Genomic DNA, 18,735 nt, shown 5'->3' with positions numbered 1-18,735 from the left:
CTGTGGCACTGCCTTGGGCATGGAAGTCGTTCACACGTCTATCCGGGCAGTCAGAAAGCTGTCTGTGTGTGTTTGCCTTTGTGAGACCACTGGCCAAGTGACATTAATTTCAACCTGTGCATCAGATCGCATTCAATGTCACAATTAATTTGATACTCCACATGACCCAGTTTGGTAGCCTCCATCAAAAGTAAGCCAGGTTGGGGATGCCACCCGGTAACCCTGTGTTAGCCAATGGGGCTACCCACTTTTCCCACAGAAAACTGACAACCTGGAGGTGTTGATGTCAAGACATATCGAAGTAAGCATGTCTCACTTAATAAAAAACAGCTCCTTGCCATAAGGATCTCCAAGTCTTTCTTAGAAGAGTCATATATAATGTAACGGGCAGGGTGGCTTTGCCATTAGTTTGTATAGCTAAGTCGAACTGCAGTGGCAGACCGGGAGCCATTTTGTACTTTGTCACCTGAAGGGTGGCACAAACAGTGCAGCATTCCTAAATGAACACTCTGCCTTACATTCCTTGACTACCCTGAGTACAATATACTAGGGACTTATAGGTACATTAGGTCTTGCCAATTCAGTAAGTCCAGTTCGGCATATACTTTTTATGGGGTCAGAACACTAGCACTGAGGTCTGGTTAGCAGGCTTCAGTGCCTCCCTGAGTCAAAAAACCAGCAGCATCAGTCCAACAATTGTGGGGGTGAGCATGCAAAAGAGGCATTTCCGTACAGACTGCGTACAGGAAGCTGGAGAGAACATGGGGCCATAAGCCTCCTTTCACAGCCCCTATGGTTGGAAATGTTGTTGGCAATGGCAGCTGATACCAGGCAGGGCAGGCGGGGCAGTGCTCAGCGTGGAGGGGCAGGGGGGTAATAAAAGAAAATGTAAAAAATGTACTTACCTGCCGCCTTACTCTGCAGCTCCCGCCACCACACCTCTGCCATTTTAGCCTCAGTGTTTCCTTTCCTTTGCTCCCCTCCCGACCCAATCCAGGTGTTTCCCTCATACTGTGTAACACCATGAGAGAAGCACCGGGATTGGCCTGAGCAGGCTGAAATGCAGTTCTGGGAGGGAGTGGGAGCCTATACTTGGTCTCCAGCCAGCTGTGCAACACAGCCAGGTGGAGAGTCCTAAGTGTGCATGTCAGTTGGGGTGGCCTGAGATGGCTGGCCAAATTGACATGTGCACTTAGAGTGCACCACTACTCTGCCTCCCTCCTGACACGGTGGATGCTGGCCCCACCCAGCCTCGCCCTAGACAGCAGAAAAATAAAATTATAATACAGTATTATAATTTTATTTTTCTGCTGGCTTATTGACAGTAGGCAACGCTCCTCCGCCATAGTGGAGGGGCTGCCCCTGGTGTGGGTGCCCTTATTGAGACCAGGGCACTCAGAAAAAAATACAAAAACCCCTGGCAAAGTAGGAATATGAAACAATTGGAGTATGCACTCATTTCATATTCACTGCTCCTGCCAGGGGCCACCCCATAATGCCATGCAAGAGCTTTTTATATTTATTTTTCCATTCCTGGTGGTGCCCAAGAAGGGACAAAGGCACCAACAACCATTTTGTAATGTTCTGAGGGCCTGCAGAGAGAGCAGCAGCCCCCCGAGGAATGTTTAAAAAAAATCACTGTAAGTCTCCTGCCTCATTGTATACATGACCAGAGGAGAGCGTACAGTCTTTTCTAAAGCACTGCAAGCTTGACTTGTATGCCCTTCAGCTGGAGTGGGGGTACCCTTTGTGGTTGATTCTGTTGGTAGCATTTTGTGGCCTGAAGTTTAAAGAAAAAGATTCAATGCGTGTTTTGAATGCTTTGAAGTGAAATTATATACTTTAAATGTTTTTGTGTCACTAATTATTATTAGAAACTGTCATGTGTGAATTTGCAGTGAATACATTTGATTTTGTTTATTTGCAAATTATGTGGGTGATTTTTGACAAAGCCAATAGGTCTGAAATCTATATGTTGATGTGCTCACCCCCTGATAAAGCTATTAGACATTCCTTATATTTTGATGTTCTGACACTTTGACAAAGCCAGTAGATCTACTTTATTTAGTATGACATCCTTTTATATTGTTACTTGATGTTTAAAAAAAACTTAGAACTGTGGACCGCATTGGACAACTGGGCCGGGAGGCACATGGCCTCAAGTGGTGGCTGCTGCTGCCTGCTTCTATGTGAGCTGACGCCTCCTGGAGAAGGCTGGGCCGTGATAAGTTTGTGCACCAAATCGCCCTGCCGGGCTGGTCTGGTTGGGATGCATGACAGGCTCTGCACAGAGTCAAGCCCTGGGGCCAGTTGGAGTGAGCACTGGGACGCCAGAAAGGTGAGAGGCCTCCCCTTGGGCTTTGCTGTCTGTTAGGGGAACTCACTGTGACCTGGGTGTTTCCCTCCCAACCTGCTGCGTGCAATGGACCCCACCTGTGAGCCAGTGTTGTGAGGACTATTCTTCAGTTTGGGCGGACCCCTGATGAGTGCGACTGCCATTACTGGGGTCCCTCACTGGGAGCAGCTGTCAGTTGTGTGCTTGGGGCTCCCACTGGCCCTGAGGAACTCTGGGCAGTGTCCTGGGCTGAAGGGCCGGGCTAGGGCAGCCCTGCAAAGACGCCACTAGCTGGCATTGCATGACTGCAGGCTGCACCTAGAAGCCCTGTGCACTGCTGCTGAGGCTGCAGAGGACAAGACCCTGCCTGGGAGGTAGAGGGTTGTTTTCAAGGCCCCTGGCAGTGGAACTCAGCCACCTCCCACCCTGCTTCTTGCCCACTGCTGGAGACGGGGTGTACTCCCACCATGGTCTGCCCCTCACCATGGCCTGGAGGAACCTTCTTTCACCGACTTGCGATGAATGGCCACATGAGGCCCAGTACCTTGTGCTACTGTGTAGTTGTCACCTGGACCAATAGTGTTCCCTGGGGACATAATCAGTGCTGCCCTGGAGTAAAGGTGTGATTTATAATCTGGCTTGCTGTGGAGGCTACAGACCGAATAGGACACTGCAGACTATTTGACTCTCATCCTACTTTCTTCTTTGTGAGTGATCCCTTCCTGTCGCCTTCCACCTCCTGTGGTGTGGCAGCCCTCAACAGGATATAAGGGAGGTCTCACCTTTGCAGATGGGCTGCTTGTGCTTCCTGGTGGCAAGCAGGCCCGTCCCCACATGACTTACACCCTACCAATTGACGGGGCCGAACAGCGATGGGCCGCGGCAAGCCACCCACACCAGCACAATCCAAAATGGGCCAGTTGAGTGTCCAGGCCCCAGTCAGTGAGAACTAATGCTGGCGCCTCTGTGCTCTCTGTCGCCTCTCATCCCACCTCGGACATCCAAACAATAATTTATGCTATCTGGGACTCCCGGGAAGCGGTTGAAAATTAGGTTGACAATCTCCGGATAGACCTCTCGCTACTGAGGAAGGATTTATGAAAGGTAGCCAATAAAGTTACAGCAATGGAAACGCAAATCTCCACAACTGAAGATGAAGTAAACATGTTGAAATTCCAAATTACTAAATTAATGGACTCAGTTGCATCACTAGATGAAAGGGTGGAGGATGCTGAAAACCGTGAATGACAGAATAACCTGCGCTTTGTTGATCTTCAAGAGAGCCTGGAGAGCACTGATCTCGCCGCAACTCTTGATTCTTGGTTTCTCTCCTGGCTTCTGGTACACACACTTGCCAACATGTTTGTCATTGAGAGAGCATACAGCCCCTTGGCTCCCAAAACACCTGCTGGGGCCCGCCTCACCCTGTTAAATGGAGGACCCTGAATTTCTGATACAGTGACTTAATCCTATGTGAAGCCCAGGAACACTCAGATCTCCTCCATCAGAACCCAAGGTAATGATTTTCCTTGACTGCACTAGACCAGTGCAACAGAGGCATTGATCCTTCGAGGCAGTAAAGCAGAAATTACGGCCCCTGAATCTTCATTATGTGCTCCTTTTCCTAGCTTGCCTCAAAGTTATCTTCCAATCCTCCACATATTTCTTTGACACACCGGAGCAGGCCTGAGATTGGGCTGCAGAAAGGCATTCACTCAGACCCTTAGAACAACTAGAATGACAGTGAGGAAGATTGGTGGGAATTCAGGCATTACCCCTGCCTCCCATGCCGAAAAAGAAGTGTTCTCGCTCAGGGAGAACTAGGTCTGCTCAGTGCGACCTGACAGCCTGAGTTGAGCCTGGCAGCAGAGGTGCAGAGAGATACAGACTGATAGAGTTCTTACGGATACTCCTCAACTCTTTCGCTCATTGGTTGAGGTGCCAGCCTCCCCAGACTGACTGTCTTGGTGGCGGATGGCTATATGGAAGGTTTTGAGACTGGTGAGAGAACAAGTAGCATAAACATGGACACTAACCTATATACGTGATTATCCATGGTGGCGGCTCTGACCAGGTGGTATGCTCTCTCACTATATCTGGCATAGCAGCATCGTCCCATGACTACCTAATTATCTAGGTGTTGTCAGGCACTGTATCTGTAATAGAATTGTGACCGCCACAATTGGATTCCGTCTGAGTATTTTGTGGTGTTATTTTGTGGGTTGAGTATGTTTTGGCTGAGAGTTACAGATGCTTCAAGGGGGGAAGTATGTAGAAGAGGGAGTTAATGGGAGGGTATAATTTGGTTCTGCTGATGTTGTTTGTTGTATTGACCTTATTTCTCTTTCTCAGGTTTTGAAACAGCGAGCCCTCCTCTTTCTAGACAGATATTCAGGTCTGCGTCCGGGGCATCCACCAACAGACAACTCTGGCCCCAGGGATCACCCAATGGCTCTAATTTCATCTACCATCCCTAACCATGATCACGTTGCTTTCATGGAACGATAACGGTCTGTTAGACCACATCAAGAGATCGGTGGTCCTGCGCTACTTTAAGTGATACAAACTTCGGTCCTTTTGCTCGAAACCCGCTTGGTGGCACCCAGTGCCACTTCCTTGGTTGCTTCGGATATGATAAGGTGTTTCATTCAGGTTTTGTTAGGGGGTTGAGAGGAGTAGGTGTCCTGCTTCATACATCATTTCCCCTGAAAGTAAGCAAAGTGCATGAAGACCCCCAGGGGAGATACATTTGGGTGGAGGGCCGCATGGTGGCCAGACAGTATAATTTTGTTTCTTGCCATTTCCCTCTGCATATGCAGCAGCCCACCCACGGGCACTGCAGTCCCACCTAGTGGGACTCTCCCAGGGGACCACCCTGGTTGGAGGGGGCTTCAAAACAGTTCCCAATCCTGAATGGGATCATTCTGCCAAACCCCATCTAGGCCAGAGGACTTGTTCGGTGTCTCTTTCGGCTTGGGCAGACTCCCTGGTCCTCTGCAAGGCATGGCACTCCTGCACCCGGTTCTGCAGGCATACACCCACCAATCTGGAGCCCATCACATGGACTGATCTGTTGTGGATACCAGTGACATTTCCTTACACTCAGCTCTATTCAAATTCTCCAGCGTTGGATATCTGACCACGCCCCACTCATAAAGGAATGTGATAGTCCGTCACAGACACTACGTCCTATGTGGTGTTTCAGCACCTGGCATTTGAGGGCCTCTAAGTGTGCTGCCTTAATGGAGGAAGAGCTTCAGGCTTTCTGTTGAGTTAATGCTGGTTCCGCTTCGACAGACACAATGCTTTGGGCAGCGAGTAAACCCGCTATAGGAGGAAAGATCAAAGGGTATATTAGACAGCAGGAGTCAGTTCAGTCCGGCAGGTGGCCTTTGGGGAGGCAAAGCAGTGTTGGAGTGTTTCTACCCAAAGAGTCTACAAAAGGGAAGGCAGTCTGGCAAATTATTGTATGGGTTATCTACACTGAATTTCTCGACCAGGGTGATGTCAGCCATTAGGGACCATACAGGTGGGAATCAAGATGGGCTGCCAGAGTTTGCCAAGGTCTTCAAGATGTTTTATCAAGACCTTTATGCTAGGCGACTGGCAACCCCCCTGGAGATCCGTCCTTGGAGACATCCCCCTACCCTCCATCCCACCCGCCCTTGCCCACGATTTGAAACAGCCCTTGACTTCCGAGGAGGTGGATGCAGCCATCCCTGGCCTCCAATCAGGGAAGACTTCAGTATGGCTACCCCACTGAGTACTGTAAATTGTTTTGCCACATTCCAATACCTCACTTGCTGAGCTTTTATACAGAGGTGTTACAGCGAGGAGTGTTCCACCTGGACTGAGCGACTATTGCAGTTCTCCCTAAAGAGAGCCTGTCTCTGGACGAGTGCTCTTCATACTGCCCGATTAATTTTATTAATGCAGAAATCAAGATTTATGCCAAGATTTTGGTGACTCTGCTGGGCTGAATTCTGCCTAAACTTATTTACCCAGATCAATGTGGGTTCATGCTGAATAGAAGCACGCATCATTGGATTCGTCGAGTAAAGGTGGCCCTCTTCTAGATGTCCAGGCTTGATGGGGGGCTGGTCCTCCTTCTTGTGGACTTTCATAAACCCTTCAATACAATATCTTGGGACATCTTGGAGGCAGTCTTGAGGTGCCTGGGTCTAGGAATATCATTTCGACATATGAATAATCTTCTTTATCACCACCCCACAGCTCAGGTGTGGTTGAATGGCGTACTATCTGCCCCCTGCCTGATCCGACAGGGGATACGTCAAGCATGTCTCCTGTCCCCACTATTGTTCCCCCTAGCTATGGAGCCACTGGTGCGTCTTTTGCACTGCAATGTTCAGATGAGGGGATGGAGGTGAGCAGATGGCCTCGAAGACCGTGAGTCACTCTATCGGGATGATGCTCTCTTTTTTTTTTTAGGATCCTCCAAACTCTGGCCCTTGTTGCCTGGAGATCCTTCATCTCTACGGTGAGGCCTCTGAACTTCACATCAATGGAAAGAAGTCTGTCCTAGTGGGCTTGAGGGGAGATGCTGGGGGACAAGTTTCGTGTACCTATACAGTGTAACGCCTTTAAATAACTGGGAGGTCCACATATCCAGCCTCCCAGACCTAGCAACTTACCTGCAGGAGTTTGTCCATGGACCTGCTTCACTGGTGGAACCTGCCGCTCAATCCCATGGGATGTAATGCTCTCTTTAAGATGATGTGTCTTCCCTGTTATCTATGTGTTCTGACCAACTTCCTCTACTTGATACCCCGCAGCTGGTTCCGGTCCCTGACCTCCAAGCTTACCAACTTGCTATGGGCTGGAAGATGCCATAGAGTAGCTTTTAATACTATGTGAAAGTCAAAGTTTGATGGAGGGTTGGAGGTGCCTGATATCTATTCTTACTACCTAACCACACAATTGATACCTGTCAACGATTGGTTCACTGGAGGGCAAGAAGTCCCAGCCTACTGTGTATAATTACATTTAATGGGGTTTAAAGGGCCCTTAGGTCAACTATATGGGGGCCATGTATGTCAGATGGCGTTCTTGTGTACGTTCTTGTGTACTCAAGTAGCAATCCATTACTGGAGAGTGGCTTTGCACCTAATTCCGTGGGATCGTTGATTAACAGGCCTGATCCCCCCCCTGTGGCAGGCCACGTGGCTGCGGCAGCTCTCTATGCTGGGGGGTTTCACCAATGGGACCTCATAGGTATCACGACTCTAGGGGACATCTACAAAGGGGATTTCCTGGTGTCCTTCCAGGATTTGAAAGAACAATATGCTCTAACTAACACACAATTCTTCTGCTACCTGAAGATGCGACATGCAAAACGGGCACAACTACCCCCAAACATGTCAGTCCTTGAATATAGCCCACTTGAGGCTAAAATATTGATGGAGAGCCTAGGTAGGAAAGTGATAACTCACATTTACCATTGCTTAATTATCCATGCTTCAGACGGCTTTTTAGCTCTTTGATGGAAATGGGCAGACTGGGTAAGTGACCTAGACGATGATGACTGGAGGGAGGCATGCCTTTCCCCCAGAGAGCTTGCAATCTCCGCATGTCTGCGTATGGTACATGTTAACTACTTTCATCTGACCTATCTGTCCCCAGTGCGCATTCATCAGATGTTCCCAGAGGCCCGTCCTTTATGCTCTAGATGCCGATAGTCTATTGCTGATCTTATCCATGTGGCTTTGGACTGTCCTGTATTGTGACCCTTCTGGAATAAGGTGGGGCGGGAGGTCTCAGAAGTCTTGGGATGTCCAATCACACTGAACCATAGGGTGGTGCTACTAAGACTGATGGAGGAGTTGGCTGGCCTGCCTGCAGATTGAATCTTTGAGGGGATGGCGTGTTTGGTGGCTAAAAGAGACATAGCTCAATATTGGAAGCAGGCCGCATCCCCTTCAGTACAGAGGTGGCGGGTGGGTTTACTGGTGTGCACAGCAAGAAAAAAACAATCTATGAATCCCACGGCTGTCCTCAGAAACATGACAAGGTGTGGGGGGAAATGGCTGGTTTACCATGGACTGATGTTATAATGGAGTCGATCTCTCAGAGGGTTATTGTATGTATACACGCAGACGTGGATAACTGTTACTTAATACCTGCAATGTATGGATGGTGCTCGTTATGTAGACACAAAATAATCAATCAATCAATCCGGTATTTGTAAAGTGCACTACTCACCCGTGAGGGTCTCAAGGTGCTGAGGTGGTGGTGGGGAGGCGGAGGTGCTGGTACTGCTCAAACATCCAGGTCTTGGAAGTCTCCTGAAGATAAGGAGGGCTTTGGTCTGACGCAGGTGGGTGGGAAGAGTGTTCCACATATTGGCGGTGAGGTGCAAGAATGATCTGCCGCCAGTTGTAGTTCTGGGGACACATGGGATAGTTGCGAGGGCGAGGTCAGCGCAGCAGAAATGCCAGGTCAGGGTGTAGAAAGAGAGCCATCTTTTGAGGTATTCTGGTCCAGTGTTGTGCAGTGCTTTCTGAACGTGGGTGAGGAGTTTGAAGGTGAATCTCTTGTTGTTTTAAAAAAAAATCTGAAGTTCAATGATAAAAACATAATACAACAGTAATGTTATATTTAGGTATGCTAATAACATCTTAATTACACCAAAGAAAATCTTTTAAAAAACTAGTAACCTTGTAGTTAACTAAATAATTATAACTTGGTCCCTTATCATGTGCAAGCAATTGCAGGATGTGCCCTTTCTCGTTGATATTCATGAGGAAAGATGTCTGTAATTTCTTGCAAATGGTTCTTTTGTGCTGTGCCAGATTGATATATCTGGCACAGTGCAAAATTTGACTAGTCAGTGATATTTGTTGCACAATATTTGCAAGAAATGAATGTAAGCTATGTGCTGGTCACTACCAGTGTACCACTTTTTCACAAAAAAACCCTTAGAGTTAATACAGAATGCTTATTATCGACAAAAGCTACATCATCTTCATTGTTAATAACATTATTTACAGTTGGCCCAGTCATATGATTTCCTGGCATCTCAATTTTTGATGTGGATGCCTCCTTCACTGCGACCTTGATTCTAGCTCTCTCTTCTTCACTGATGTTTAACTAAATACCTACCATGTACTTTAAAGCACTCGTAGTTTTTAGGTCTTTAGGTCTGGCATTAGCCAAGTTCTTTTGATTTTACTCAAATCATACATATCATATGTTTACTCCTAAGAGCTTTCAGCCAGTCCTCTTTATCAACTGGTGTGTTACTGTGCCATTCGCAATTTTATCCACCTACTTCAGCAAAACAGTAAGGGGCAGCCCTCCTCAGTCACTGGCCAACTTTCATTACGAGTGAAGGCATTCTGCTCTTTCGCGTGCAGCACATAACACACAAGATAGTTAGTTACCTTAAGTGCCAGGGATTACCTTAGAGATGTGTGCTTTTTTAGATCAAAAACTTTTTGTTTTAAATGTTTTATTTTTGCTCAAGATTGAAGAGATTGAAGACTGCCTGGCAGCTTCCCTATCAATAAAAGTTCGTAAAACCGGTAACAAATCAAAGCAAGCCTCAACAAGGCCAAAAGGCTGGTGATGAACTTTGGAGACAGAAGCAAGGTGCAGCAGTCACAAGATCGGAATATATATCACCAGTCTAATAGTATTCCTCTCTGTCAAGGCATCAGACCCCAACAGTCAGGTAATACTTTGCTGCTTGCAAGCCTTCGGACTCTTGAAGACATTTGCCCAAGGTATACTTGTTTTTAGCTTTAGGGCACTCCTGTTTAGGTTTTTCCTACACACTGCTTTTACTTGACTGTTTTCAAAAAACCATTGCGCACAATGCCAATATATACACTTTGCTTAGAGTTAGCCCATTGCTTAGCGTTGTTTGGCATTCTTGTCAGTCACATCTACTTGCACCTTATTCAATGGCTTTGATTTATCTTCTTGTGTTTGCCCCTTACCTGGAGTGCAACTTCTTTACCACCCTTTTGATTGTATGACTTGTACCCTTCCAGTACTTGATACCAGGGAATTACTTTTTAGGGTCGAGCCTGCGTTGCATGCGCTCGCGCATGCGTATTGCAGCGAGACGCTTTAGTTATTAGAAAACGGCTCGGAGCCCTGTCGACATCACGTCAGTGTTTTTTATTGGTTTGTGGGCTTGCCTATTAAAATCCGCTTGCTTTCATTAGTCGAAGGCATGCACACGTCATGCCTTTTCCGGTGGCTAGCCCTCCTCGAGCGCATCGACCAAGTACAGAAAACATGCGAGGCTCGCTGTTTTCTGTCCGGCTCTTGGACTACTTTTTCTCTATTTTACTAGCGCGATTGCGCTTGGCAGAAGTCGAGCGCTTTACACAGTTAATTGCACTTTTTCGGTTACGTACATAAATACACTTTTGCCGATAAGTGAAAAGTCGGGTTAGGAGTTTACAACGCTATCAGCTCTAACATGAGCAAACGCGAGACCCGTTGCATTGCAAATGCTTGTTTCTTTTGCTTCCAGATCTCCATTACATTGCATTTGCTTTCTTGCTCTCTTCCTGTGTGCTGCTTGTTCCTCACATCACCACCATCCGTGATCTCTGTGTTGCACAAGGTCATCCTTTGCTATTCCCACCTTTCTAATTCTGCTCTCTTCTTCTTCTATTTAAACGCTCGTCACCCAGCTCCTCCATTGCTCCCACCTGCTATTCCTGTCACTTGTGCATATTAGTTTCCTTCCCCACCCTTGTGTTCCACTACTGCCTGGTCAATTTTGTAAAATCTTTTTTAGAGGGCCTGGCAGCTTCAATTTGTTTCAAAGCTTCTCCTTTTGTAAAATAAATTAATACATCGGGAAGCTCTTTGGCAGACTTTTTATTTATTTATTAAAATGTATTGCTCCAAGATGGAGATCCACCATCTCGGAATGGTAAAGTGTGACCGAGTTAGACAAAGTGAGAAATACCACCTTACCAGGACCAGGGAGCTCTGGACTATTCCTCCCTTCGCCCATGCCTTAACATGTCTATGTTTACAACAATTTCATTTATAGAAGAGTAGGTCAATGACATAGGCCAAAGTGTCAGCGCTAACACCAAGTTGTAGTTACCAACTACCATCAACAGACTAAATAAAATATAAAGTTTAGGAGGCGCTAAAATAAAACGAACAATGGTCAAGATACAATTACTTCTAAGTCAGTATACTCAGATTTATTTTGTCATAGATAATATAGATCACATTCTCCACATATTGTAGAAGTGCACAGAATTAATAACAATTCATTAAACATGATATTCTCTTCCAGTGTTGGTACAATGACTCGTATTTCTTCAATACAAATATAACCCTGCAGTACAAATACAACCAATATGTATAATGATTCAGAAGGAATTGTATCTTGAACATTGTTCGTTTTTTAGAGTCTCCTAAAGGTTTTTTTTATTTGTATTTCATTTATTTTAATGCCTTTATTGAGTAAAGTCACTGCTACATACAAGCCATTTCAAGGATGCTTACTTCATCAGACCCAATCTTTGTTTGCCCTTTGTCACTTTTGTCACTCCCCATATATTAAGTGAGTCTCTTCTTGAATCGTGGTCTCTTTCTTATCCAAATATCCAGTCTCTTACGTTGTGTCTCTCCTTCGCTTCTCTCTGTGTGCCCTTGAATTACTCCCCTCGTCTATGTGACATTTTCTGAATGTATTCCTGATTTTGGGCACGAACCCAACCTGGCGCCAACTCGGCCCACTCTTTGAGGCCTTGAATAAAAGCCTCGCTTTTTGGGGGAACAGCTGGGACTGTTATTTCCTGAAGCCTGATGCATCATCCATCGAAAAATCACATCCCTTTATTATCAAGACAGCTGACTGCAGCAAAATGAATGCATAGAAAATAGTTTTTTCCATTACATTTTCGAAATCTGCAGTCAGTAAATGGACACCAGCTGCACAGACTTCACGGGCGCGTAATGTGGGGCTGTGGTAAGGCATGGACTTCTAGATGATACAGGGTAACTCTTGCGGGTCGAGGGGTAAGCTACCCATTACCTTTCCCACACACTCTCCTTCATGATTCGTGCGCTCTCTTGTGGTCATTGTTCTCTAACCAGAACATCTGTTCTTACATTATCTTTTATATGTGTCTTAAAGTCTACTTTGAGCAATGAAATGCTGAATGTTTAACTATGGAGGAACAAATAACCAGCTGGTGATTATGGCGACCAGCTATTACCAGGACCATATGTTTACAGTTCAGACCCTTCATTTGACACAAAACTGCATTCTGGGAGTTGTAGTCTTGTATAGTCATGAGAGGAGAGTGTGGTGTGCAAGTGACATAAGTGATTGGGTCACGTGCAGTGAGACCAAATAATCTTTGAAGGTTATATAATCATTTAAGGTTACTGTTGAAAATATTGGTAACATAGTTGGAAGAGCATAAAATCAGTCTTTATTAGGATCATGGCAGCTGTCTGTATAATGATCCTAATAAAGATTGATTATATTGAAAAATATTTTGCATCTAATTGGATTTACTTTGCTATGAGGAAACACCAATGCAGTTTGTAATTTTCAGAAATGATTGAGATGTTTATGCACCTCCAATTACGTTGACAAAGACTGTAGACTCAAACAGTGAGGTTTAATCTTAGAGGAAGTAACTCCAGGCCTGTTATCCCTTAAACCAATTTTGTTGTTTGTCTTTCGTTATTGCTGATAATACACAGTGCTGCTCAGAATACACACTTCATTTCATTTCTATGGACTAATAGTGACAAAGCAAATGCTTGAGGCTTCACAAAGTAAGATTTTAGGAACAACATTCGATACCGTGACAGAACAAACCATATATAGGTGTAAGTCTCCATTAAAGCAATTAGGACATTTCAGTACCTCCAGGACTGAGGCTCCAGGCACAGCAAGGTCTTCGAGAGAGACTAGTCTTAACAGTTTTGCCGGAGTTGCTTTCAATTCCCCATTCAGATTTGAATAAGAACAATGCAATCCTGGGTCTTAGGCTCCTTCCAGGAACGGCCTTGGGACTTCCCTACTGTTGTCCTGATGTGTGACCTGCTAGGTCACTAAGAAAGACTGCCACTGCTTGCTCTGGACCCTTGTGCTGGCCTGTTTGCTGGGCCCTGCAGCCCTGTGCCCCCATAGTGGTCTCCAAGGGTGGGATGGTAATCCCCTTTCCCCCCTGCATCCTTATCCTCAGAGCACTTGAAGAGCACTTTTTGATTCAAGCCCTCATTGTGAGGGAAGTGCTGGATTAGGCTGTTCAGGAGCATGGAGGGCACGCCCTTGGTTTACCCCAGCACCTGAAGAGCGCTTCATTTTTGGTACAGCGTAGGGGTGGGGAGGCCCCATGTCACCAGCGTTGCAGAGAGGAGTCTGTCGGTGGCCTCTCACGAAGTGCAGAGTCGAGGTACTCTCTGTGGTGCCCTTGAGGCACAAACCAGCTCCTCCTCTTGCCAAGTCACCGCCTCGTCCCAGGCCATTGATTAGGGAACCGCTGCTGGAGACTGAGCCGTTCAGGAGTACTGCGATTCCCCTCTCCAAGCCCAGGAGGGGTGCGCAGCCACAGAGAACACTATACCGTGGCTATACAGCTTCACCGATGTCGGTAGCAGGCCAGGGTGACAACCCTCGATGGAGGTCCCCAGTCTTGCCAGTACTATTTGTGTATTGCCACATGATCTATTCTCAGAGCAAAGGAGCTCCTAGATTGGGACACATGCATCACTTTTGTGCAAAAGGAGAGCAGGGCCTGATCGCCATCGAAGGAGACAGTCTTATGGGGTGGATTAACCTGTGACCGGCGGACATGCCTGGATGTCATTCTTGACCTCCTTATTCCTGCTACATTCTTATGTGTGGCCTGATTTTACTGCATGTCGTTCCTGCCATGTTGGGGAAGATGTGTATATTTTCAGGAGGTGCATTGCCGGTTGGGTTTATAACAAATGCAATCATGAAAATGTTCTCAGGATATATGCCTTTATGTTGGTGATAATGATGACCTGCAATTTGGGAATGTTTCGTTCTATGTGCATTTATTCTTGGTAATTATGTGTCTACCTGACTACTGCGGATTTGTACTAAGAACTTGTGTGATAATCTGACAACTTCTTGTGTAGCAGGATATTACTGTTACATGATGTTTTTGGTCTAATGATGTGTTGTTCAATACAGTTTATTTTTATATAACTTGTTGTGGAGTTTTCTTTGTGGTGTATTTATTGTGTCACAAGTGTTGTGTCTGTTGTGCAAATGCTGTATACATTGCCTCTGGGATAAGCCTGACTGCTCGTGCCAAGCTACCAAGAGGGTGAGCAGGGGTTATCTTGGGTGTGTAACTCTCTTGCCCTGACTAGAGTGGTGGTCTCTGACTGACTGAGGTGCCTACACTAGCCAATCAGGACCCCCCTTTCTAACAGTTTCTGAACAGACTTGGCCTCCACTGCACATAAATACCCCCTTCCAATCTGAAAGTGGAGCAGCCCTCCCTATAATGGTGCCACCTTCATGTAGTGCATTTAATTCTGCGAGTGTGCCAGTTTCCAAATCCCAGCACAAAGATGATAACGGAGGGAGGAGGGCTGATTTCCATGACATGGCTGTAAGTCGTTTAGCAAGAACAAGGGTCAAATTAATGAACATATTCTGAGATTTCTGCTTTTTGCTGCACTTAGTAGGACTCAGTCCACAGTGCATGGCTTCCTTGGCTATATTTCTACCAAGTACGGTGGAACAGTATCCCATACCATTAGGCATTGATAGTTGGGCAGTCCAATACAATGTGGAGAAAATCAGTTGCCTCAGTGAAAAATTCTGACAGGCATCACCGGGGCCCAGGAAAATGAAAATAAATAAATTCAACATACTTAAGTCTGGAATTGGTAGAGGTGTGTTTAACCCTGACTAAACACTGCTCCCATTGTCCTTTTGAAAGAGCCCCCAAGCGGACTCTCCAATGTGTGTTTAATGCTGTAAATGGTTCTCTTCTATCATAACATAAGGTATTATAGAGGTAAGTGACTGTTCTTCCGGCCTGACCATGTGTAAGGGGTGTCTGCAGAAAAAGGGGTGTTAAATGTCATCATGAGTCCTTTTCCAAATCAAATATAGTTGGTGGACAATAACAGCATACAAGAGGAAGGAACTAGGTGGTATACCATAATTATCCTCTAAATCCTCAAAGGTGTAAAGCATTTTATTGATAAAGAGATCCCCCATGCACAGATGCCCGCCTCTGTTCTTTTGTCCACATCAAACTCTGAGTGGAAAGCTGTACAACCAGGTAGGGCCCAGAGCGAGAGTTTGGGTTTGTGGGGGACCTGTCTGTTGTATAAGATTGTGTAAGTACCACAGCACACCTTTCCAACCCTCATGAGAATATTTCTTTCTCATTTGGGCAACACTGCACCGGACCCTTGTAACCAACCTGGAACCTCTGTCGGAGGGGATCCTGAAAACCAATGACCTAGTTCAAGCGTACCCTCCTCACTTAACCATTGGGTCTGCCACTGCAGTTGAACAGCTGCACAATAACGTTCATAGTTCGGGGCTCCCAAGCCGCCCTCCATGAGCGGAGCGTACAATTTAGTGATCACCACTCTGGATCCCCCTGAGCCTCTTATCAGTTCGGGAAGTAATGTGAGAAGCCCTCTGAAAAAAAGATAATATGACCAGAATGGCAGAAAAGAAGTATAACAGCAGAAGAAGTATGAGCATCTTAGAAATAGCTATTCACTCTATGGAGGAGAGTGGTAAGTGTGTCCGAAATGGGAGAGAAGTTCTTATGGTGGGTAATGTCCATTCTATATTACCATCTAGCTGATCTTTCACAATGTGATACACATGGACACCCAAATATTTGATGGTAATTTCTCTAAGGAAGGGGAGTATGAAGCCGAATGTACTGCTGTGTGATGGACAATACTTCAGAGTGTATAATCAGGATTATCTCAATTCAATCTAAGGCCAGAGGCCATAACAAATTGTTGGAGGAGGCCCATCAAGCATTGTCTATTACTTCCTCCTCTCTGAGGTATATCAAGGTGTCATCAGCATAGAGGGAGATTTTGTGTCACTGACCATCTGCCAGTATCCTCCAATCTGGGCCCTTAGCATGCAAAACACAAGCCAGAGGTTCCATGGCGAGGGCAAAAATAATTGGGGATAAGGGGCAGAACTGTCTTGCGCCCCTTTATGTTTGTATTTTTTCAGATATAGTCCTGCCCATTTTCACTCTGGCTTTCTTACTATTATATAATAGAAATATGCAGCAAAAGGAACCTTGATCCCATCTCCATTCTGTGAAGGACTGTCTTGAGGTAGGCCCACCCCAAGTTCTCAAAGGCTTTTGCTATATCCAATGACTCCACCCACAGGTTAGAGCCAGTTGTCCATTACCAATCCATTACCTTGAACAAGCAGAGTGGCTTAAGCAAGGTGTTTCCTCCGGGAATTAAGCTATTCAGATTTGGGTCAATGAGCCTTTGCACATTTGGTACCAGCTGCTTAGCCAAGATCTCCTCGACAATCCTATAGTCAGGTTTGGGTGATACCACTAGCATGACCTCTCTCACAGAATGAGGGAATACCCCATGGGTACAGGTGAGCTCATAGATTTACAGAAGTCTCGGACTAACTGTACGTCTCATATGGCATAAAATTCCACTGGCCAACCATCCGCTCCAGGGCTTTTGCCTCACACCATTTGTTTAAGAGCCAAGGATATCTCATCAGAGGTTAACGGGGCCTCTATTTTATTGTGGTAGGCTGTTTGTATTCTCAGGAGGTACAAATTGTCCAAGAATGTCTGTATTACAGATATCTGTGGCTCACCCAGTGATGTAAAGTGCAGCATTCTAGGACCTTAACATGAAATTGACTGCCTCCTGTGTGTTAATTAGGTCTCCAATTGAGGTGCGAATGCTGAGATGGGGTTTTTGGGGATTCCACCAAATAAGTCAGGCGAGCAGTCTCCCCACATTATCCTCCTTCGCACGTTGGCAGGTCATACTTTGTCTAAAATCTAAAGAACCTAGTTTAGCCTGGGTAGTTCTATAAACAGGTTCACTTGTGCGGGAAACAGCACTAATAATGCATTCAATGCAACAATATGCATTGACTACGCATGCGTTTAACACATATCTACATTGTAACGGTAGAGAGAGCAGGGGGTGGAAGGAAGGAAAGAAGCAGGAAGGAGCAGCGACCAGAGGAGAGAGGTAATTGGGGCCTGGGTTGGGGAGGGAGGGTTGTGCTAAGTTTTCGTACGGGGGTAGGGTAAGTTTTAGGACAGAGCAGGGTAGGTTTTAGGACAGGGTAAGGGTAGGTTTGAGGTTTTAGGGTGGGGCGGTAGGATGGGTTAGTTTTTAGGACAGGGCAGGGTAGATTTTAGGACAGGGTAGGTTTTAGGATTTAGGGTGAAGGCGGGGTCAGGGTAGTTTTTCGGACAGGATAGGGTAGGTTTTAGGGTGAAGGCGGGGTCTGGGTAGTTTTTAAGACAGGGTGGGGTAGGTTTTAGGACACGAGTAGGGTAGGTTTTAGAGTGAAGGCGGGGGTGGAGGTAGTTTTTAGGACAGGGTGGGATAGGTTTTAGGACAGGGTAGGTTTTAGGGTTTGGAGCAGGGGTTGGGTAGTTTTTAGGACATAGCGGGGTAGATTTTAGGACAGGGGAAGGGTAGATTTTAGAGTGAAGGAGGGGGTCAGGGTAGGTTTTCGGACAGGGTAGGTTTTCAGGTTTAGAGCGAGGTCGAGTAGTTTTTAGGACAGGGCAGGGTAGGTTTTAGGGTTTGGGGGCAGGGGTGGGAGTAGTTTTTAGGACAGGACAGTGTAGGCTTTAGGGTTTAGGGCAGGGGGTTGGGTAGTTTTTAAGGACAGGGCAGGGTAGGTTTCAGGACAGTGTAGGTTTTAGGAATGAGGGCAGGGGGTCGGGTAGTTTTTAAGGACAGCGCACAGTAGGTTTTAGGACAAGAGTAGGGTAGGTTTTAGGTTGAAGGTGGGGAACAGGGTAATTTTTAGGACAGGGTGGGGTAGGTTTTAGGACTGGGTAGGGTAGGTTTTAGGGAGAAAGCGGCGGTAGAGGTAGTTTTTAGGACAGGCTGGGATAGGTTTAAGGACAGGGTAGGTTTTAGGGTTTAGAGCGGGGTCGAGTAGTTTTTAGGACAGGGCAGGGTAGGTTTTAGGGTTGGGGGGGTCAGGGTAGTTTTTATGACAGGACAGTGTAGGTTTTAGGGTTTAGGGCAAGGGGGTCAGGTAGTTTTTAAGAACAGGGCAGGGTAGGTTTTAGGACAGTGTAGGTTTTAGGATTTAGGGCAGGGGTCGGGTAGTTTTTAATGACAACGCAGGTTAGCTTTTAGGACAGGAGTAGGGTAGGTTTTAGGGTGAAGGCGGGGGTCGGGGT

Source organism: Pleurodeles waltl, chromosome 7, assembly GCF_031143425.1.
Source record: "Pleurodeles waltl isolate 20211129_DDA chromosome 7, aPleWal1.hap1.20221129, whole genome shotgun sequence".
Taxonomy (NCBI): Eukaryota; Metazoa; Chordata; class Amphibia; order Caudata; family Salamandridae; genus Pleurodeles; species Pleurodeles waltl.
The sequence above is the reverse complement of the archived record's forward strand: the minus strand, read 5'-3'. Positions refer to the sequence as shown.